General features: G+C 40.0%; 1 protein-coding gene and 1 long non-coding RNA gene across 2 annotated transcripts in view; one reads left to right on the forward strand and one right to left on the reverse strand.

Moving 5' to 3' along the window:
• The window catches only part of arhgap23b (Rho GTPase activating protein 23b), a 96,925-nt gene that overhangs the window by 41,636 nt on the left and 32,805 nt on the right, over positions 1-22,484 (reverse strand).
• On the forward strand, positions 583-4,469 carry LOC127173829 (uncharacterized). The gene is made up of 6 exons (XR_007828807.1): positions 583-659; positions 1,065-1,161; positions 1,238-1,311; positions 2,001-2,145; positions 3,886-3,943; positions 4,078-4,469. It is a non-coding gene; the product is annotated as an uncharacterized LOC127173829 (long non-coding RNA).

The following is a 22,484-nucleotide window of genomic DNA, read 5'->3' on the forward strand; positions in this document are numbered from 1 at the left end:
ACAGTTCAGGAGAGTGTTGATGCCCATATGTATCATATAATGGTTAGTGGTGTTCATCACCACTAACCATTGCAAACTCCAGTAACTCTTTAGTATAAGGAAAAAAATTCTCACTATTAACTAGTTGCTTATTAGCATGCCTATTCATAACATATTGACTATTTATTAGTACTTATAAAGCACATATTCTGCATCACCATATTCTACATCCTAAATCCTAATCAATACATAAACTTAACAACTTACTAACTGCTAATAAGCAGCAAATTAGTAGTTTATTGATAGAAAAGTCATAGTTAATTGTTAATAGCCAGAATTGGACCTTAAAATAAAGTGTGACCCAAACTCCTATAAAACAAATTATAAAACACTTGCCAGACACACTCAAAAAAAATGGTTTTGTGCCACTGTTCATTTTACCCAGGTATTTATTGTTAAAACAACACAAGTGTATTTGTTTTTCCACCAAAACACTATTGTATTGAGCTCTATTAATTTAAACTGTTTAAGTTTCCATTTTACTTGATTATCAATCGTTAAACTAACGTAAACGGTTTAATTTCGCCGTTCAAAAAACCGGATATGACGTTTCCAACGCATTTTATGAAGACGGCGCGAAGGAGGTGTATCATGGCGTAGGAGCTAGAAGTACCAGTCAGGTAAGAAAATCTAAAGACTTCTTTGTGTTAAGTCAAAGTCTTTAATTTCTGTAAGTGTTTTAGTATGCTTTTAGTGTTGTTTTGCAGACGAGTGTAACTGGTATATTGCGCCGTTAATAGATGATTTCGTGCGGTTGGGATGTGAACGCGCATATGGACTGTAACGTTAGTGTATTTGTACGTGTGCTTGTGGAACAGAGTATGCGGCGAAATATTAAAATTAGTGCTTTTCCGTCTTATTAATGATATATAGGCAGTTAAATAAAACCTTCCTGTGCTCTTTCTAGGCTACTCAAGTCCCAGTAAAAATTAGCGTTAGCTAAAGCACGAAAGCAAGTACAAATGTTGCCACATTCGACGGCTGCATACTTTTAACATTTTATCTGCTATTCGTTTTTATAACAGCATGAGTTTGATCACGGGTTTCTTCATCGCTGCCTAATTTTGGCGAAATGAAGGAATGGCACAACTTTACTGACGGAGAAAAAAAGTTTTGGCTAAGGTAAGTGAACCGCTGTATTGCCTTTTCATCCTTTATAAACAAAAGTAATAAGGGTATTTTGCATTTTCACTTTTAGAGGAATGCACGCAGTTGTCAGTGTGAACTGGTGGATGGTTAAGAAGCTGATGTGTCTTCTAGAAATCTAAACAAGTAAGACACTAAGATATATTGATATGTTATATGTTAATACATTTATGTATGCATGTATTTGTGCGTATGTGTATATGAAGAGTTCATGTGTATATTTGTATATATTAAGAGTTAATTTGCAAGAACAGATAACTGTTTTTTTTTTTTTTTTTTTTTTTTAAATAATTATTCTGCATTCCAAGTAATATCAATCAAACTGTGGTTGGTTTATTTTGAATGAATATTAATAGCTCAAAAATACAGCTAACTAACACAATAAAACACAAAAAAACAAACAAAAAAAAAAACAACAACACACTTACAATAAAAAACGTTTTATGAATATTAATAAAAATGGATTTATTTGTTTTTGCAAATGAACTCTTCATATGTATATGTTTGTGTGTGTGTGTGTGTGTGTATTTAATGGGTACTTTTAACTCATTCTTTTTCTTAAAAATGGTTTGAATGCAGAAATGTGATGTTTATCATTTTATAAACTTAATGTTTTTGTGAAAAGCTGTGCCTGAACTATAAATCATGCTTTTTACAGTCATTTTATGACTTTAAATATGCTCCAGATCATGTCCACCCTTTTGGAATAATATACATGACAATAATCACACAAATCTTTTGATCACTGAATTTGTCTTTGCTGTTAAACTATATATGGGTGCTCTTGTAACAAATTGTACTTCATGTGTTTACAGATTTGTGCAGAATAACCATAGGTCCATTAGTGTCAGCTGTCTTTGCCAATGGGTGGATCCACACTGCAAAACTTATGAAGATGATTGCAAACCGAAGAAGAGTCCTTGGACAAAGCATTAAACCCTCTTGGTCCCCACTACACAGGTAAGAACAGCTACACTCAACAAAAACTTTTGTAATCATGTTAAAGGGGTCATCAGATGCTGTTGATATGATTCTTTAGAGTCTTAATGAGAAGTCCATAGCATACTTTTGTTAAAATTTCTCAGTGGTAGTGTAAAAAACACCCATTTTACCATATCAAAATCAGCCCTTTTCAGAGTGGGCCATTCTGTTGCATGTTCCTTTAAATACAATAATGGTGGTCAGACTATTCTCAGCTCTCACTCGGCTCATTTAGGGCAGGTCTAAGATAAGACGGTCATGTAAATCAACTAATGTGGGAGCGGCCTTGATCGGTGTGACGTCACACCAACTAGAAGCTGAGAATGACCTGATTTGAAAAAAGGCATATTACTTATAATGATTAAAAAATACCACTGGGTGGATTTTTATCATTATAGGGTGGTTGTGTACACATACTGCCAACATGCATATATGTTCAAACAACATGTAAAAGTGAGTTTTGGATCAGATGACCCCTTTAAAACATTGTCTCACCAGCCACTGAGTTTTAGGGTTATGGTCATAGGCATTAACAAAAAAGACAGATATAATAAGAATTGGGTTATTAATATAGTAAATATAAAATATATGGTATTACTGTAAACTGACAGATATTGCGAATACATTAACTTCCCAAAAACAATACATTCTAAAGCAAGGCAGGCGTGTCAAACCTGCTCTTGGAGAGACAGTGTTCTGGAGTTTAGCTCCAACACCCCTGCCTGGAACTTTTAGTAAGACTTTGATTAGCAAACCTGTAAGACCTTTGTTCATCTTCAAAATACAAATTAAGATATTTTTTGATAAAATCAGAGAGCTTTCTGACCCTGCATAGACATCAACACAACTGAAATATTCCCAAGCCCCGAAACGTAGTAAGGACTTCGCTATAATAGTCCATGTGACATCAGTGGTTCAACCATAATTTTACAAAGCTACAAGAATACTTTTTATGGGTAAAGAAAACAAAAATAACTACTTTATTCAACAATTCTTCTCCTCCAAATCACGTATTTTGCCATTATGGAGAGTATCACGATGCATGCACATTGCTTTCCTCTGCAAGCAAACAAGGCCCAGCACATACATGTTCTACGTCAGCAGAATCACATGCATGCGTTATGCAAAGAGGTACTCTCGATAATGGTAGAAGACGTAATTTGGAGAAGAATTGTTGAATAAAGTCAATATTTTTGTTTTCTTTGCACACAAAAAGTATTCTCACTGCTTTGTAAAATTATGGTTGAACCACTGATTTTTACACTGTTTTACTGGTGTCCTTATTACGTTTCTGGGTCTGGGAGCATTTCAGTTGCATTACTGTCTATGCCGGGTCAGAAAGCTCTCAGATTTCATCAAAAATATCTTAATTTGTGTTCTGAAGATGAATGAACGTCTTGTGGGTTTGGAACGACATGAGGGTGAGTAATTAATGACAGAATTTTCATTTTTGGGTGAACTATCCCTTTAATTGGGAATATTGCTAAACTCTGCAGGACAGTGACTTTCTGTGCTGATCTGGTCCAGTACTGTTATAGTTTCATTGTCCACTGTAATGTTAGTTAGAATTCCATCTGGACATCTTGCCTGTATTTCCCGTAAGGAAATGATCAGACAGAATAATAATGACATTTTTCAAATGTGTTTTTTTTTTTTTTTTTTTTTAAGAAAAATGTAAAGGCTAAATCTCATGAATTTTGTTGTTGTCTGCATCTTTAGACTAATGACGTTGAAGTACCCAAATGAAGACACTAGCAGTGTTATTATGGAGTATATGGTAAGTTGTTTTATTTATTTATTTATTTATTTATTTATTGGTATTTTCAAGGATGATAAATGCTAAGGTAAATTTAAGAATTTACAGTAAATTTAAGAATTTGAGTACTCCATTCTTTTAAATATCCTCTCTAGGATACAGACGTTGGCAACACTCAGGAGGTGATCCAGAGGAATCATGGGAATCTATGTCATACGATTTGAAGGTGCAGACATTGAAGACAGCACAGCAGATGTTGGAGTGTTGGAAGATAAAGTTCTTCAGGACCTTAGCAGTAAACCCTATGAAAAAACATGTTGCTGGGACTGATATATGGACTAAACTTGAACTCCTGAAATCAGGTACACATTTGGAGTACTGCAGAAGTTATTTCTGGAGCCAGTTCCTGTTCCTGGATTAAGGTTTGATTGGTTACCTTTATATGCCAATTAGAAAATGACAGTAGTTTAATATTTCTGTAATTTTGTAATGTGGTTGTAACTGTAATTGTTGCTCTTGTTTAACAAATACACTTGATAATTTGTGACATCTTGTCTTTTGTGATTCATTGCAAAATAATCACACAAAAATGCTTTGTTGAAGGGAGTAACTTTAACTTGAAATCATTTAGTTAAAGTAACTAGAACCAATTGGATGGAACCGCTGTCCATAATTTAAATGAGTTGTCTGAAACAAACTTCCTTATGTTGATAAAGTGAAACATATTTAGCCAGTTTTTAATAAACCAAAACATGTTCACTAAACTTAACCGGTTTAAGTTACAGGGAAGTGAATAAATTGAGTTGGTTGGACATTACTATTTCACATAAATTCTTCCTCATTCAGCTGTGTTGTCACAACACAAAGAGTTTGCATAGATTCAAAAAATTCCATTCATGTTCATCAAAAACAATTTGGTTGTGTGGAACCACTGTCCATAATTGAATTAAGTAGGTTTAAAGAATCATTTTTTTGAGTGCATGCGACCATACTGAAATGTACTCGTGCAAAGAGCTATCAGAGAGCACACATAAGGTCTGTTTATTTGCACCCTAATAATAATGGACTCAAGCATGTTTAATAATGTATGACTCCTGTATGTCACTGTAATCACCTTTACCTCCATTACAATTGTCATCTATCAAAACTTCACTAGTAAGATACTGGTTTGCTTTATTCAGCCCATATAGACTAGTCCTGACTTCATATTTATTATTAATATAGAGGTATATTTGTTCCCACAAATCGCTGCACAAGTTAAGATACATATGATGACAAAAGTATGTTAGTGCTAGCCCTCCCAGAACTCACAGAGATTGCATTGTTCATAGAGAGTGATTAATAATAAACTGGTGAATGATCTGTCTAGAAATGACACTGATTGACAGAACAAGTTTATATTTAGGATACATTGCAATCACTGTAAAATTGATGACGACAACTCACACACCAGCATTAGGAGTTGTACTTCTTTGTGTGTCTATTTATAGCCTTTTGCTTCAGCACCTGAAGGATGTGTTCATTACGCAAAACATTCAGAAGGTGGGACCCACTTTGAAGCGGCAACATTAAATGAGGCTAGTGTTTTGCTGGCGTATAAGGGGGTGATACAGTTATGGAGGCCTCTCCTCAAAGCCCGCAGCCCTAGGCAATTGCCTGCTCTGCCTATAGGTAGCGCCCAGTGTTAGGCAAGTTACTCTGAAAATGTAATTAAATTACTGATTACTCCTTTTAAAAGTAATCAAATTACTGTTCTGATTACTTTATTTCAAAAGTAATTAGTTACATTACTAGTTACATAACTTTTTTCTGTACATCCACGAAATTTACGTGAAATAGTAAGTTTGTGTGTTGCCTAACATCCAAGCATAAACGCTCCGATAAAATATTTGTTAATAAAGCATCAACATTCACAAACCACTGTTATTTTTACTAAAAGCAATAGGCTGCTGCATGCGTGGCTGCAAAATGCACAGCATTTTGAGCGGTGAGTGGATTCTCTGATTGTCCATTGCATTCCAGAAATTGTTTATTGTTTAACGCTGCAAACACGTGTTATAAATAAAAACTCTGCCTATGCTTAAGCGTGTTGATCGTTTTTGTTTTATATTAGTTGTTCTTGTTGCTTTTGGGCAATGCTTGAATAGCAATTCATTTGTTTTAGATATTTTATGTTTAGATATTTCTATTTTGCGGGAGTCCCGCAAATTCTTTTTTTTTTTCTATCGCATCCCGCACATCACATCTCTGCCCGCCCGCACCCGCACTCGCCCTCGCCCATCAAGTCTTGTCCCGCGCCGCGCGACAAGATTTGATGGGCGGGTGCGGGGCTGCGGGCGGGCAGAGACTCATGTGAAGACAATGGAAGTTGGTGCGTCCGCATTCTCAAGAAGTTTTAATGTGCCGTGCTGCCCTTTCAGGTGTTTTAAAATGGATATGGAGTTTTTCACGGTTGAAAAGATTTTCTTCCCCTCTGACAACGCACGATAATGTTCTTTCCTTTGACAGAAATAAACTCCAAATAATGATTGTATTTCCAGCTACAGAACGCGTACTTTCCTCTCCCCATGCTGACTTCGTTGTCATTGGTAGAATCCCCCTCACAGGCGCTTACCAGTCAAAGTAGGTCTCAGGTAGAGGACGTCGCGTGTGCTAGCCAACACGCTTTTTACAATCTAAATGATAAACACATTCTGTCGGCAATGATGTAACGTAGCAGTAACGCATGCTTGTAACTATACTCTAATTACTAATTTGGAAATTATAACGCGTTAAATTACTCCGTTACTAAAAAAAGAATCTAATTACAAACACTGGTAGCGCTTCCCTGCTATTCAGATTTGTGAGACATTTCACAAGAAAGGTACATGAGCCCAGCAGGTTTCTCTTTAAAGGGCACCTATTATGTCCCTTTTTACAATAAATAATATAAGTCTTAGATCATAGTTCAATTATTACTAATATGGATCTTGAGACAAACCAAAGGCACTGATAAATTTTAAAACATTACTAATATGGATCTTGAGACAAACCAAAGGCACTTATATATTTTAAGATCAGTTAGTCCAAGTTTCTTTCAGTTGAAACAGTGCAGATTGACATTTTAAAATGTACATTTTAGTCTTACATTTTAGTATTTACATCACAGTTCAATTAGGACATTTAAGTATTTTTTATAAACGTGCCTTAGGAAAAAAACATTACTAATATGGATCTTGAGACAAACCAAAGGCACTGATATATTTTAAGATCAGTTAGTGCAAGTTTCTTTCAGTTGAAACAGTGCAGATTTACATTTTAGTCTAGGACTAGGCTTAAGACTTGTTTGTGAAACTGGGGGTAAGTTCTCCACATATCTGAGCTGTTTCAACTAAAAGAAACTTGCACTGACTGATCTTAACATATATCAGTGCCTTCTCAAATCTCAAGATGCACACCAGTAATGTTTTTTTCTAAACATGTTTATAAAAATTATTTAAATATCCCAACTGAACTATGGCGTAATCCCAGTTTAGTCTAAGCCCTGTCTGTGAAACCAGGCCATTAATTTGTAGTGCAATTTTACTGTTTACTGCACTTTGTTATGTGCGTCACACATCAGACGTGAAGCGCTGCACTGCGGCTAATGAACTGAAGTCTCGCAGAGATACAAGTCTTTCTTTCCAAGAAAACTAAATTTAAAACCAATATGTATATTGAAATAAATTAGGTTAAACATTTCAAGAGGGTTACCAGCAGGGTTGTTAGACATTATCTCTATAGTGGCATAGGTAGTAAAGTGTGTGTTGTAATCTTTTTGACGCGATCGCCCCGGGGTTTAAATCTGCTTTTGCCAAACTTTTTTTCTCCCTTTTCAAATCTTGTATCTCATCGGAAAGGCATTTATTCTCAATTCATGAGTTCACACTTACATATCATAATAAATAGAGTTATGCGTATTTGGTGTGCTGTCCGAGGAGAGGGCTCAAAGCTCGCTGCTTTGAGCACATTTAACGTACACTAATTTTCCCCTGCACATATAATATATATGAAATTACCCATAGAAGATCTATACAGGTGGAACTGGGGAAGGTGGAGGGTTTCTGAAAGTGCTCTGCAAATTGCTACAGTGTGTTTCTACAGTGTGTTACTGGTCAAGTAATTGAATGCTGAGCAGCAAGCTCATTGGCTGTTAATATAACAGAAACCAGTCAGCTGTGCCTAGTATATAACAATGTGATTATTAGCAGACTGAGTTAAGGACCAATCAGCCTGCACCATCTAGAGTTTCATGAGATAAGTTTGTATTTAATGTTTATTTAGTTTCAAGAAACCTTTTTAATGGTTTTAGTTTACTACAGTAATCCTGCTGCTTATTAGAGCTGCTCGTCGTGTGGCAAATCAATCAGATGATACATTAAGTGAATCAGGAAGTTTATTGTTCAGTAAGCATGCAGAGTCCATGTTCTGTGCATGGGTGGAGCTTGTGGGGAGGCCAGGGGGGCCGACAAATCTAACTTAGACAAATTTAGTTCCTGACACTTGTCTGTACTGCCGCACAAGTGTGAGGTCTTGCTTTCTCAGCATGCACACACTTCTATCTGCATCTGTTCTGCAAGTGGCAGAGAGGAGCAACGCTTTCAATTAAAATAGATATTCTATTTCTTTTTAATTTTACATGCAAATATAGTCACAATCACAGCACAGGCATTTGGCCTCACTCATGAAACATGAGCAGAACGAATTTTTGTGAAAATCGTTCGTATAGCCGTTCTGATGTAAACTTCAGAATTCATTTTCAAAATGTTAGTTGGTACGAAAGAAATGTACACCTGCTCTCTACCACTTGTAAATGGTGCGTAAAATGTTCTGTACTCGTTTTGGCAAAGTAATGACACTGAATTTTGATGCACTGCCATAATAATTACAAGTTAATTTGCCTTTACCCACATTTTTAATTAATTAATTCATTTATTTATTTTTGTAGCTGAGATGGTAACTATAAAACATTGCACGTCACTGTCACTGTTTTCCCCCGCTGTAACTAGAACAACGACTGCCTACAGCAATGGAGAAGTCAGTATTACTGGTTACTACTTTTTTATATTTGGTAAAATTCTTAAAAATGATATAATAGTAATACATTGCTGGCATGGATATTCCAAATCATAGCAACTAAGGCATCTCAGCAGGAAAAATGCTGTGCCACCAAAGTGTTTTCAAGCACCACCAGCTGGTCTTTTTAAGAAAAGCGGCTAGCATTTTTTTTTAGCTGGCTAAAAACTCTTTGGTGGACACACGTTATTGAATATTTATTGTTAGGCATATTGCCTAAAAGTCTTTTTTGCACTTATGCATTATGCTGGAGCCAAACCTGAGAAAGTAGACCAGATTATTGCGCTGCGTTCTTGGACACGCAATTTGCGTAGCTGTAATTCAGGGATTGTGCTAATTGTGAATGAGTGTCCACAAGCACCCTATTTAGGAATGATTGGAATTCATTAACATACACATTTAACTATCAAATCGGATGTTTATGAAGCGTTTGTAAATCCGGAGAGTTTTCGGGAAGGTCTGTGTTACGTGCAAATTTACTCATATTTTTACGCAAGTTTCATGAATTGTCTTTATTTTTTGCGTATATAAATTTATCAGACGACGGCTCAATTATAAATAAGGATTTTTGCGCAGATTAACATCTTGAAAGGGAGAGCTGGTTATGTAGCCTAGTCTTAATGGGCCAACGTTTCAGTCATTATTTCATATTCATCCCATTGTCTGATAACAGAAACACTAAAATATGTCATTGAAAATGTTGAGAATTTTGGCTGCATTAAATACAGTATATTAGCACAGAGTGGCAAACAAATGTAAAAGACAGTGCAACGCAATGATGTAGTGAATATGCTAATTAGCGTATGACGTCATCTAGCAACATTAGTGACTTCTCAAGCTGGCTTTAGCTACTTTCCATTAAAAGAAGTTTTGGCTTCCCCAAGCTCAAACGTCAAGCTGCGCCTATGGTTCTGTGGTTGTGCTTGGGGGGAATGTAGAAATTGACGCAAACCATAACCACCACAGACAAATAAACAGCTGAGTTTTGTCTGACACATTGATTAAAGACTTACAAGACACACAACTGCAAACAGTAATTTACAAATGATCTGATCTATGTTTTAATCTTGGGAAACTGGAGCTGAATTTATTCAGCAGCACAAGATGAGTGGCATGATGTATTACACTTTGCTTCACTTTCAAAGACATACATCATATCGTATTTAGCTTCTTACCATTTTCAGATCCCAGTGCATTGTACCAGTTCCAGAGACCTTTGGGGTGCAGCAGGGTCGGGCACCAGCGTTCCTTAGAATTACCAACCATATGCAGCGAGGCTCTGGATCACTGCAATCCACTCCTACCGAAAACTGAAAGCACCACTCCTTACCCACTGGAGCTGGGACCCTGGATGTGTGCCGCTTCATCGAACACATCATCATCCTGATAAAACATAGGGGAGCACCATGTCCACCACGGAGACCACACCCACAGACTTAATGTGCTCATCGCCTCTTGGACGTTAGAACTTGTCTCTTGGTGATCAACCAGCTAAGAAATTATTCAACAGTTTAGTTTCCATTTCTAATAATTCTGAACTTTAGATAAAATGATCCCAATACCAAAATAATCCCAATCTTGGCTTTCCACTCCTTTGTACTGGTTCATCCTGGAACTGTTTGCAGGAATTCAGACAATATTCACATCTTTTCCATGTCTGCTGATCAATGACTCTTTACATATTTTCCAGTAGTGATCCAAGACATCTTGAATCAGACAACCTACAAATTTGGACTTAGGGGTCCAAGTATGCTTTGTGGGACTTTACATCCACTCTAAGCCTGTAGAGAATGAAGAAGGGAATAGTCTCACATCCTTTCCCTTCATTGTTTCTTCCATAGATGTCCCTATTGTCAGCAACGAACTCTGTTGACATAGTCCACAATATGATTCAGAGCTTCTGGTTGATCCCCCTTTTGGCAAAATCCTTCTTTCACAAGGAGTAACCTCCAGTGCCAGAGTAGACTGAACCTGGCTGATCTGTAGAGTGTTGTTGGATCAAACCAAGACAAAGAAAAGGTCTGTTCCACTTTCAGCAGTTTGACATGCTATTAATTTTAATAGTTCACTAGTGTCCACTTGCTTTGCTTCTCTAAACCAATTCTAAAGCTCACAGTTGAACATTTTTGTCACAAAGCAGCAGTCCTAGTATCTGTTAGTCCAGTTTAAACACTGCCAATCAGACGACTGATTGACTTCTCCTTCATTCCATCACTCTGTCCCTCTGTTCACCTCATTCCTGATTCACTCGATCCCCAACTCGGTCAATCCTGGTGCTGATGTCATGAGCAGCTCTTTTCATACATGCACTCTCTCTCTCTCTACCCCCCTCTGGTTGACTTGGCCTGTTTCTCTGTCAGCTCAATTTACATTCAGAGACCTGGCCATTGCTGCCGCTTTCTTGCTAAACTAGAGCACATTCACAATTAAGTACTCAAAACCAGACTAAATAAATAGTTTTAAATCACACAGTTGCTAATGACTGTAACTGCAAGACTGGCAGAAAAAAGCAGCTCTTTGTCTGTTAGATTTAGAGAAATGTACACTCATCTGTAATGACAACAATTAATGTCATTGTTTCAAAGTGGGTACATATGAATGTATGATAGTCAGCTGCATTTTTTTTCAGCATACCCTGACTCTGCTGACTTATGTCACAGAAATGAACATATCCTTCAGATGCTGCTAAACGAAAGGCTAAACAGGCATGCAAAAAAGTGCAGCTCGTGATCATCATCTATTCTGAAGTGACCGTAATGTATTCTAAAAATAAACTGGGCCTTGTTCTGTCAGTCAGTGTCATTTTGGAATAGATCATTTGCCAGTTTATTCATGCATTAGTTCAAAAGAGTTCACAAGCACTGTCAACACATCAGTGCTGTTAGACACTTTGAATTCATGCAGACAAGTACACTAAAAGTAAAAAAAGTTTGTGTTCAAAATTAGGGTTACGGCAAAGACACTAGAGCATTTTTAAGGCCTTAAAAGGTATACAGGTGCATCTCAATAAATTAGAATGTTGTGGGAAAGTTCATTTATTTCAGTAATTCAACTGAAATTGTGAAACTTATGTATTAAATAAATTCAGTGCACACAGACTGAAGTAGTTTAAGTCTTTGGTTCTTTTAATTGTGAAGATTTTGTCTCACAAAAAAAACAAAAAAAACACTAATTCACTAATCTTAACAAATTAGAATACTTTATAAGACCAATAAAAAAAAAAAAAAAAAACATTTTTGGTGAATTGTTGGCCTTCTGGAAAGTATGTCATTTACTGTATACTCTGTGTACTCAATACTTGGTAGGGGCTCCTTTTGCTTTAATTACTGCCTCAATTTGGCATGGCATGGAGGTGATCAGTCTGTGGCACTGCTGAGGTGGTATGGAAGCCCAGGTTTCTTTGACAGTGCTCATCTGCATTTTTTGGTCTCTTGTTTCTCATTTTCCTCTTGACAATACCCCATAGATTCTCTATGGGGTTCAGGTCTGGTGAGTTTGCTGGCCAGTCAAGCACACCAACACCATGGTCATTTAACCAACTTTTGGTGCTTTTGGTAGTGTGGGCAGGTGCCAAATCCTGCTGGAAAATGAAATCAGCATCTTTAAAAAGCTGGTCAGCAGAAGGAAACATGAAGTGCTCTAAAATGTCTTGGTAAACGGGTGCAGTGACTTCGGTTTTTAAAAAACACAGTGGACCAACAACAGCAAATGACATTGCACCCCAAATCATCACAGACTGTGAAAACCTAACACTGGACTTCAAGCTACTTGGGCTATGAGCTTCTCCACCCTTCCTCCAGACTCTAGGACCTTGGTTTCCAAATGAATACAAAACTTGCTCTCATCAGAAAATAGGACTTTGGACCACTGGGGCAACAGTCCATTTCCTTAGCCCAAGTAAGATGCCTCTGACGTTGTCTGTGGTTCAGGAGTGGCTTAACAAGAGGAATATGACCACTGTAGCCAAATTCCTTGACACGTCTGTGTGTGGTGGCTCTTGATGCTGTTATGATCTGGTCAGTGAGCTGCGGACCGCTCACCACCAGACGTCGCTCTTGCGTTTTTGTAACGCACGGACTGCCACACTACACCCCGGACTACACTCCCCATCAGCCATTGCACTTCCCCCCGTCCAATCAGAGACTGTATAAATACCCCGGTCTTCCTGTCACTCCTCGCCGAGTATTGAATTGTTTCTCATTCTTACAAAGCGTTTCTCCTAGTTTTCCCCGTGTCTAGTTTCCTTGTTTACCTCGTTGTTTTGATCTCTCGCTTGTCTGACCACTCTCTTGCCTAGCCCCTCTCGGATAACGTTCGCCGCTGATTTGACCCTCGCCTGTTTAAGGATTATTCTTGTCTCGCCGTCCATACACCTGTCTGCCATTGATTTACCCTGTCTGCCTGACCATGTCTTTGTCACGTCCCTTTAATAAAAGCTCGCATATGGATCCGCTCGCATCTCGTCTCATTCACCCCGTTACAGAATACTCGGCCAACACAGGATCCAGCAGCTTCACCCCGGACAATCAGCCGATACGGACACAGACAGAATTCTCTCCCGGATCAAACAGAAGACACACACACTCGAACAGTATATCCGTGAGTTTATTGCAATTTCTAATTATTCCACTCTCCCGGACTGTATAAAGATTGAGGTGTTTTGTGACGGCGTGAACCAGCCCCTCCGTGCGCGACTGAGACGCGAGGGTCCGCGCTCGTCGCTGGAGGCGTTCCTGAACTTTGCATTATTGTGTGTGGGTTCGCTGTGCACTGTGGGGGTCGCGGAGAGGGAACGCGACAACGCGGAAATGGCGACCGCGCGTCCCACTCGCAAACTAGCGGTCTTGCCGGATCACGACGCCACAAACAAGTTTGCCGCCTGGATCGCTCGAGAAATGGCGGCCGTGTCGGAGCGCGCTCATGCTATGGCGGCGTCAGCAGAGCCCGCGCACAAGATGGCGGCCGCGCCGGAGCGCGTTAACGCTGTAGCGGCGACAGCGGTGCCCGTTCACAAAATGGCGGCCGCGTCGGAACGCGTCCACACAATGGCGGTGACTGCAGAGCCCGTTCACAAGATGGAGGCGAAAACAGAGCTCCGTCATGTCACAGCTGCCACTCAAGAGCCATTTAAAGGTACAGTTACATTTCCTGAGTCAAGTCAAGTTTCCAAGTTAAGTCAATTTACAGCTGCATTTCCCGAGTCAAGTCAAGTTTCCAAGTCAAGTCAGATTGCAACCGTGTTTCCTGCGTCATGTCAAGTTACAGCCACCTTTCCTGAGCCACTGCACAAGATGGCTGCCACACCAGAGCCACTGCACAGGATGGCTGCCACGCCAGAGCCACTGCACAAGATGGCTGCCACGCCAGAGCCACTGCACAAGATGGCTGCCACGCCAGAGCAACTGCACAAGATGGCCGCCGTCACCAAGCCACTCCACAATATGGCCGCCACTACAGCACCTGTGGTCATGATGGCCCACGTGCTGGACTCACCCCTAATGGCTGTATGGGCAGCGAAGATGGTGCTCCGTCACGTATCAGCTGCTGTTCCTGCCAAGTCAAGTCATGTAACAGCTGCTGTTCCAGCCAAGTCAAGCCACATTACAGCTGCTGTTGCTGCAGAGCCAAGTCAAGCTGCAGGTGCATCTTCTGAGTCAAGTCAAGCTGTCACTCCTGGGTCAAGTCAGGCTTCCACGTCAAGTCAAGACACAGAGTCAAGTCACGCTACATCTGTTGTTCCTGAGTCAAGCCATGTTGTTCATGAGTCAGGCCAGGTTGCAGCAGATCCTCATGAGCCAAGTCAAGCTGCTGCTGTAGCTTCCAGGTCCAGTCAAGCTCCCAGGTCCAGTAAAGCTTCCAAGTCCAGTCAAGCTTCCAAGTCCAGTCAAGCTTCCAAGTCCAGTCAAGCTTCCAAGTCCAGTCAAGCCAAAGCTGCTGTTCTCCATGAGTCCGGCCAAGACACAGCTGTTCCCCATGAATCAAGCCAAGATACAGCTGTCGTTCTCCATGAGTCAAGCCAGGACATAGCTGTGCCCCACGAGTCAAGCCAAGTCACAGCTGTTACCCACGAGTCAAGTCACGTTCCAGCTGTTGTTCCTGAGTCTAGCTATGTTGTTCCTGAGTCAAGTCACGTTACTGCTGATCTCCATGAGTCAAATCAGGTCGCTACTGATCTTCACAGGCCAAGTCAAGTCACCGCTGATCTCCAGGAGTCGAGTCACGTCTCGTCTGACCGCCCAGAGTCGAGTCACGTCTCGTCTGACCGCCCAGAGTCGAGTCACGTCTCGTCTGACCGCCCAGAGTCGAGTCACGTCTCGTCTGACCGCCCAGAGTCGAGTCACGTCTCGTCTGACCGCCCAGAGTCGAGTCACGTCTCGTCTGACCGCCCAGAGTCGAGTCACGTCTCGTCTGACCGCCCAGAGTCAAGTCACGTCTCGTCTGACCGCCCAGAGTCAAGTCACGTCTCGTCTGACTGCCCAGAGCCTTGTCACATGTCTGCCAGTGTGATGACGATCACCATTCTTAGTATGTGGGCCGCACACTACGCTCCAGAGCTCCCATCTGATCTCAAGCCTGCTCCAGAGCTCCCGTCTGATCTCAAGCCTGCTCCAGAGCTCCCGTCTGATCTCAAGCCTGCTCCAGAGCTCCCGTCTGATCTCAAGCCTGCTCCAGAGCTCCCGTCTGATCTCAAGCCTGCTCCAGAGCCCCCGTCTGATCTCAAACCAGCTCCAGAGCCCCCGTCTGGTCTCGAGTCTGCTCCAGAGCCCCCGTCTGGTCTCGAGTCTGCTCCAGAGCCCCCGTCTGGTCTCGAGTCTGCTCCAGAGCCCCCGTCTGGTCTCGAGTCTGCTCCAGAGCCCCCGTCTGGTCTCGAGTCGGCTCCAGAGGTCCCGTCTGGTCTCGAGTCGGCTCCAGAGGTCCCGTCTGGTCTCGAGTCGGCTCCAGAGGTCCCGTCTGGTCTCAAGTCGGCTCCAGAGGCCTTCCCCGTCGGAGAAGCTGCGCCAATGCCTCCAGAGGTGTCAGCGTCAGCTGTAGAACCTCTTATGGAGGGGGCGTTTCCCTTTAAACTCTCTGCTTCTCCCTTTATTCTGTCTGGCTCCTCTGTCTCTGCTTTCCCCAGGTCCCAGACCAGGACGCAGCCTCCTGTTCCGCCCCGGAGGGCTGTGGCGCCTTCTTCCTCTATTCTGTCTACCTCCTCTGTCCCTGCTTTCCCCAGGTCCCAGACCAAGACACGGTTTCTTGCTCCGCCCCGCTGCCCGCCTCCTGCTCCGCCCCCCGGAGGGCTGCTGCGCCTCCTGCTCCGCCCCGGAGGGCTGCTGCGCCTCCTGCTCCGCCCCGGAGGGCTGCTGCGCCTCCTGCTCCGCCCCGGAGGGCTGCTACGCCTCCTGCTCCGCCTCCTGTTCCGCCCTGGAGGGCTGCTCCGCCTCTTGCTCCGCCCCGGAGGGCTGCTGCGCCTCCTGCTTCGCCTGTCCCGTCTCCGGCTCCGCCCTGGAGGGCGCCTGCGCCTCACGCTCTGCCTCCGGCTCCACCCTGGAGGGCTCTTGCGTCGCCCGTCCCGCCTCCGGCTCCGCCCTGGAGGGTTCCTGCTCTGCCGGTCCTGCCTCAATCACCGGGTCCTCCGCAGGGACCTGGCCCTCCGGCCCTTGCTCTGTCTAACCCCCGCCCCACCGCTCCCTTGGACTGTGGTTTGTTTGGAGCGTCTGGAAGCCGCTCTTTGGGGGGGGGCTATGTTATGATCTGGTCAGTGAGCTGCGGACCGCTCACCACCAGACGTCGCTCTTGCGTTTTTGTAACGCACGGACTGCCACACTACACCCCGGACTACACTCCCCATCAGCCATTGCACTTCCCCCCGTCCAATCAGAGACTGTATAAATACCCCGGTCTTCCTGTCACTCCTCGCCGAGTATTGAATTGTTTCTCATTCTTACAAAGCGTTTCTCCTAGTTTTCCCCGTGTCTAGTTTCCTTGTTTACCTCGTTGTTTTGATCTCTCGCTTGTCTGACCACTCTCTTGCCTAGCCCCTCTCGGATAACGTTCGCCGCTGATTTGACCCTCGCCTGTTTAAGGATTATTCTTGTCTCGCCGTCCATACACCTGTCTGCCATTGATTTACCCTGTCTGCCTGACCATGTCTTTGTCACGTCCCTTTAATAAAAGCTCGCATATGGATCCGCTCGCATCTCGTCTCATTCACCCCGTTACAGATGCCTTGACCCCAGCCTCAGTGCATTCCTTGTGAAGTTCACCCAAATTCTTGAATCGATTTTGCTTGACAAGCCTCTCAAGGCTGCGGTTCTCTCAGTTGGTTGTAGATCTTTTTCTTCCACACTTTTTCCTTCACTCAACTTTCTGTTAACATGCTTGGATACAGCACTCTGTGAACAGCCAGCCTCTTCGGCAATAAATGTTTGTGGTTTACTCTCCTTGTGAAGGGTGTCAAAATTTGAGTTGAATTACTGAAAGAAATTAACTTTTTCATGACATTCTAATTTATTGAGATGCACCTGTATATTCTAAATCTTGCTGATGTATACATTACTGCTCTAACTGCTATAATACTTCATTTATGTGAGAATGTTTTCAAATCATACTGTGATTATATCTATTGCAAAAGAAGCATACATTTTTATGAAGAAATTAACTTTTACTTGATTTGTAAAAGTCATTGTACACTGAGTCCGAAATTTTGCATGTTAAAAAATAAATACAACCTCACGTTGTGTCAATCACGTTTACACACAATGCCTCCGAAACGTTCTGATCAGGTTCAATTTTCTGCGCTTTTTTGCATCCGTAGCAAGCATTTTGAGAGGTGTTTAGACAGTTCAGAGCCACCGTACAAGCAAAGCACTGTGAGTTCACAGAACTTCATCATAATGTGTGGCTCCAGTAACGCTAGAAAAGCATCAGAGTTTACTGAAATTTTGAAGTAAACTTTGAATCGCCCGGGATAATCTCGCAGGTCCTTAAGGAGGTGTACACAAAAAGTGTTCTCTCCTTCCTCTCTGTATCTTATAATTGGATGGACCCAAAATATCCTTTTTTCTCTTTTTAAGAAAAGCATGGACAACAAAATCATCCTCACTGCTTTGAAGAATTTTTTCAACGGGTGAATTAATACACATCCGATCGGACTCAGTGTGCAAGGTTTCTGTGTGTGACAAATTGATAATTACGAAAAAAAAAAAAACGCAAAATTTCGGACTCAGTGTGCAGTGACCTTAAATGTTCCATCTCAAAGCATGTTACAAGAATAAAAATAAAATAACTAAAAAAAAAAAAAAAAAAACATGCTACGAAAATGTTAATAATCATGTGATGTAATAATTTGTGAACGTATAGTCATGTTTTGTAAATGATTAGTTTGTCATTATCTAATCGCTTGTAATTAATTTATAATTTGATCTACAAAACAGATAAAACCTATCACTTATTAATCATTTATGAATGCATAGTCATGTTTTGTAAATGATTAGTTCATCATTAACTAAGTACTTGTAAATGACTTGCACACAGATTGTTAGCATATCACTTATTAATCATTTATGAATGTTTTGTAAATGATTATTTCATCATTAACTAATCACTACAATTACTTATAATTGACTTAAAGTCCAGCCCCAAGGACAGCCCAGTAACTTTTTTTTGGTTAGCCTTTTTTTGAACTCTGCAGAACTCTCAGGATCTGGGATCTGGCTCATCTAACTGCTTGAACATTTTGGCCAGCCATCGTGTGGAGGGCTGAAGTTGCTTGGCCGGCTGCCGTGTAGGCTTTCCCAGCTATGTAAAGGGTAGTGTGGCACACCTTGTTGGGGTGCATGACTGAGGACTTGACCTTCAACGATTCTTGGCGGAGATGGGCATTTGAATATGCTATCCGATATTGATGGGGAACTGTCAGTTCTAATGCCATGGCAAATGTTCAAACAAAGCATGCTAACTGTTCTGTCTTTGACTGGACAGATAAGCACAGAATACTATTTAGAGTCCCAGCCTCAGATGAGACAGATGAACTGCAGCTCATTTGCATTTAAAGATATATGCATGAAAATAGCATATTTTTCTGCTTCCACTTAAAATAGGCGTTTTTTAAAATAATATAATTAATGACCTGTGGGGCATTTTGAGCTGAAACAGACACATTCTGGGGACACCTGAGACTTATATTACATATTGTAAAATGAGGCATAATAGGCCTACTTTAAAACATACTGAACTGCAAATTGTGAACATAGAGCAGCATAGAGTACAAGGGAGAGCAATTAGCCAATGAATATATAACATATTAATCAGAGATGCATCAGAATAAGGGATAGAGGTGGCATCAAACACAGTATTTTACATTACAGTGTGCCATAAGATACTGCAAACAGAGGCATTACCACAGTAGAGACTGACAAATTACTGTAACTTACTTTACATTTTTAAAGGTCAACTACAGTATAGATTCAGTCACATGGCACAGTGAGAACATTTACTATTTTTGGCTCTGTTCTAGCACAAAACCTCATGGCCGTGTCATACTTTTGATAATGCACTGATTACAAAGAGAGCAACGTATTGCAGATGAGCAAACACTCTAAAAAAATGTCTTCCAGATATAAATGCAATTCATGTAGATGTAGCCTAAGAGTGAAAATGTGCAGTGCTGTGGGTCCCCAGGTCCTAGACTGAAAACTACTTCTGCAGTGATGCAAGAACAAACTTTTTCTTATGTTTTTTTTTTTTTTTTTTAACTAGCAGGAAAACTTTGGGGATCATTCCATGAAACTGATGCCTTTTATGTCCCTAAGAAATAATCAAACAATTACAAATAAACAAATAAAACAATTAAAGAATACATATAACAACAAATTAATTTGTGATTTAAAAACATAATACTATGTATTCTTCTTTTATTCAATATTACATCAAATAAAGTCAATAAAATATTACTTTAAATAATTTAAATAGCATTTATGCTGATAAGGGTAAAGCTTTTGGTCTGTCCCTCACTATGATTTTTCCTTTTCAGCAGCACTTTTAATTTGCACTTTTAAAATGAAGGCAAAATGATACAAAAATCACATTTGCATATTGTTCTAAATGCAATCTTAAGGTTAAGCTATGTTTTTGGCATAAGGATACTTTTTTTTTCTTCTACGAAAATTGGTGTTGCCTGATTTCAGGCCAGCCATTTTATCCTTATCGAAAAACCCTTGTAAAATAATGGTAGGTGTTCGTGCAAACAAATTACATAGATTAGGTGTCACTCTGTTTTTAAAGATTGTTCGTGTAAAATTCAAACATTTTAAAGGTCACCCAGGGTGTAATATTGAGCTAATGCCTATAATTTGGTGTGGTTGGCATATGAGCATCAGTTACATTTTTAGTTAGTATTGCTGGTATTGTTACTATTACTATTGTTGTTGTTAATGACCACGATAAGATGATCAGTCTCGATTAAGCTATTTTTTTCTCCATAACTCGTTGTTAATAATGCATCCATGTAAATGGATGTCTTGCAATGTACAAGAAAGTTAAACTAAATTTCAGCATCAAGATCTTGATAAGAAGAGATAATCACAGAAAGACCAAAACCTGATCATCTTCCTTGCTTATATAATAAACAAGATGTTTATTTTTTTCACAAAATAAATAAAGGTGACTTGACTTGACTAATACAACTATGCCAAGTAAGTGCAAAACAATATAATTCAGTTTTAAATGGTAAAACTTTGCTGTATTATGTAAATTGCTTGTCACCCCTGTTACTCTGGTCAGTCCTGTGACTATGATGTCAATCCTGTTGCTGTCATTATTTTCATAACATTTATAAAAATGATATTTCCATTGTAACTTTAACTAAATGTTATTTTGGACAAGGCACTTTTTTAAATATCTCTCTAAAAATATATATTTCTTAATTGTGACCCTGGACCACAAAACAGTCACAGTCATTTTTTTTTTTTAATTGAGATTTACATAGGACAATATTTAGCTGAGATACAACTATTTGAAAATCTGTAATCAGAGGGTTCTTAGCCATGCATATTACTAACCAAATATTATGTTTTGATATATTTATGGTAGGAAATTTACAAAATATCTTCATGGAACGTGATCTTTAATTAATATCCTAATGATTTTTGGCATAAATGAAAAATTGATAATTTTGACCCATACAATGCATTTTGGATATTGCTACAAATATACCCATGCTACTTAAGACATGACATGTGGTCACCCTCCAAAATTAGGATGTTCTTGTTTTTGATCTTCTTGTTAAAACTATCCCAGTGAAAAGGGGGACTAAAATGCTGCTCATATATGTGAAAATTATCTCATAGTTCTATTTAAACTATAGTATATAGTAATGCTTGTATCTGTAACAGGGTTGTCAAAAATACCAAAACATGAGGTAGAAAAATAGTCATAAAATAACACAAAGCCTGAGATGGCACAATACAATTTCTTGTCATTTTAAGGTGTCTTCATTCCATGGATATTTAAAAAATGTTGATTAAACTTATTTTATTTTTTAATTTTTCCAAGTGGAAAAGTGGCACTGATCGGTGGCACCGATTTTATGGAATGACCCTTTGGCATACCTGAGGCTGATACAGTTAAGAGGACCTTGTTAGTTTTGTTCCAGACTTCAGTGTTACTTTAAAGTATATAGTTAATTTTCCCATATTACATCAAAGGATTAATGTATTTGCATCCACAGGAGTCTGGGGTAAGCCCTGAATATCTGCTGACCATAGAACCACACTTGTGTCCACCGCCTGCACAACATATTCTCAGCAGACGCAGTTTTTATTATTTTATTTTATTTTATTTTATTTTATTTTATTTTATTTTATTTTATTTTATTTTTCATATTTTCTCTCCACCCAATGCTGATTCAGATTAAGCTCAATTGTAGTAGCATTATTACTAGTATACCAATCCATTTAATTTATTCATATGACAATGCATATATTAAAAACATATATTAAAAAAAGTTATTATTCATTTGATTTGCAACATAACTATAATATAAAATACAGTCTTTACACCAAAATGAATAAATTGTGTTGTCCTCATCATCAGCAAAGATGTGAATCAGTCTGTCCTCCTGGTTTGTTATTCTGTGCAGCTGCATCATCACGTCCCAAGAGTGTGTATATAACTATTGTTAAATGAAGCAAGCCCTTGTTTTGATGCTTATATTTAGTGACAACCCCCTAAGGTGAAACTGGCTCTCTCTCTCTCTCTCTCTCTCTCTCTCTCTCTCTCTCTCACACACACACACACACACACACAGCTTATTTTTACCCTTACATTTATTACATAACAAACGCTGCAAGATGGCACAAAAATTCTTGTCTGATAGAAAAGCATATTAAATCTAGATAGGCAACAGATGACTTCTAAATGATTGCTCTCTCTTTATCAAAAGTTATTGTCATGAATCCTGCCTGTGATCTTCTGTCTGCTCGCCACC

Source organism: Labeo rohita, chromosome 12, assembly GCF_022985175.1.
Source record: "Labeo rohita strain BAU-BD-2019 chromosome 12, IGBB_LRoh.1.0, whole genome shotgun sequence".
Lineage (NCBI taxonomy): Eukaryota > Metazoa > Chordata > Actinopteri > Cypriniformes > Cyprinidae > Labeo > Labeo rohita.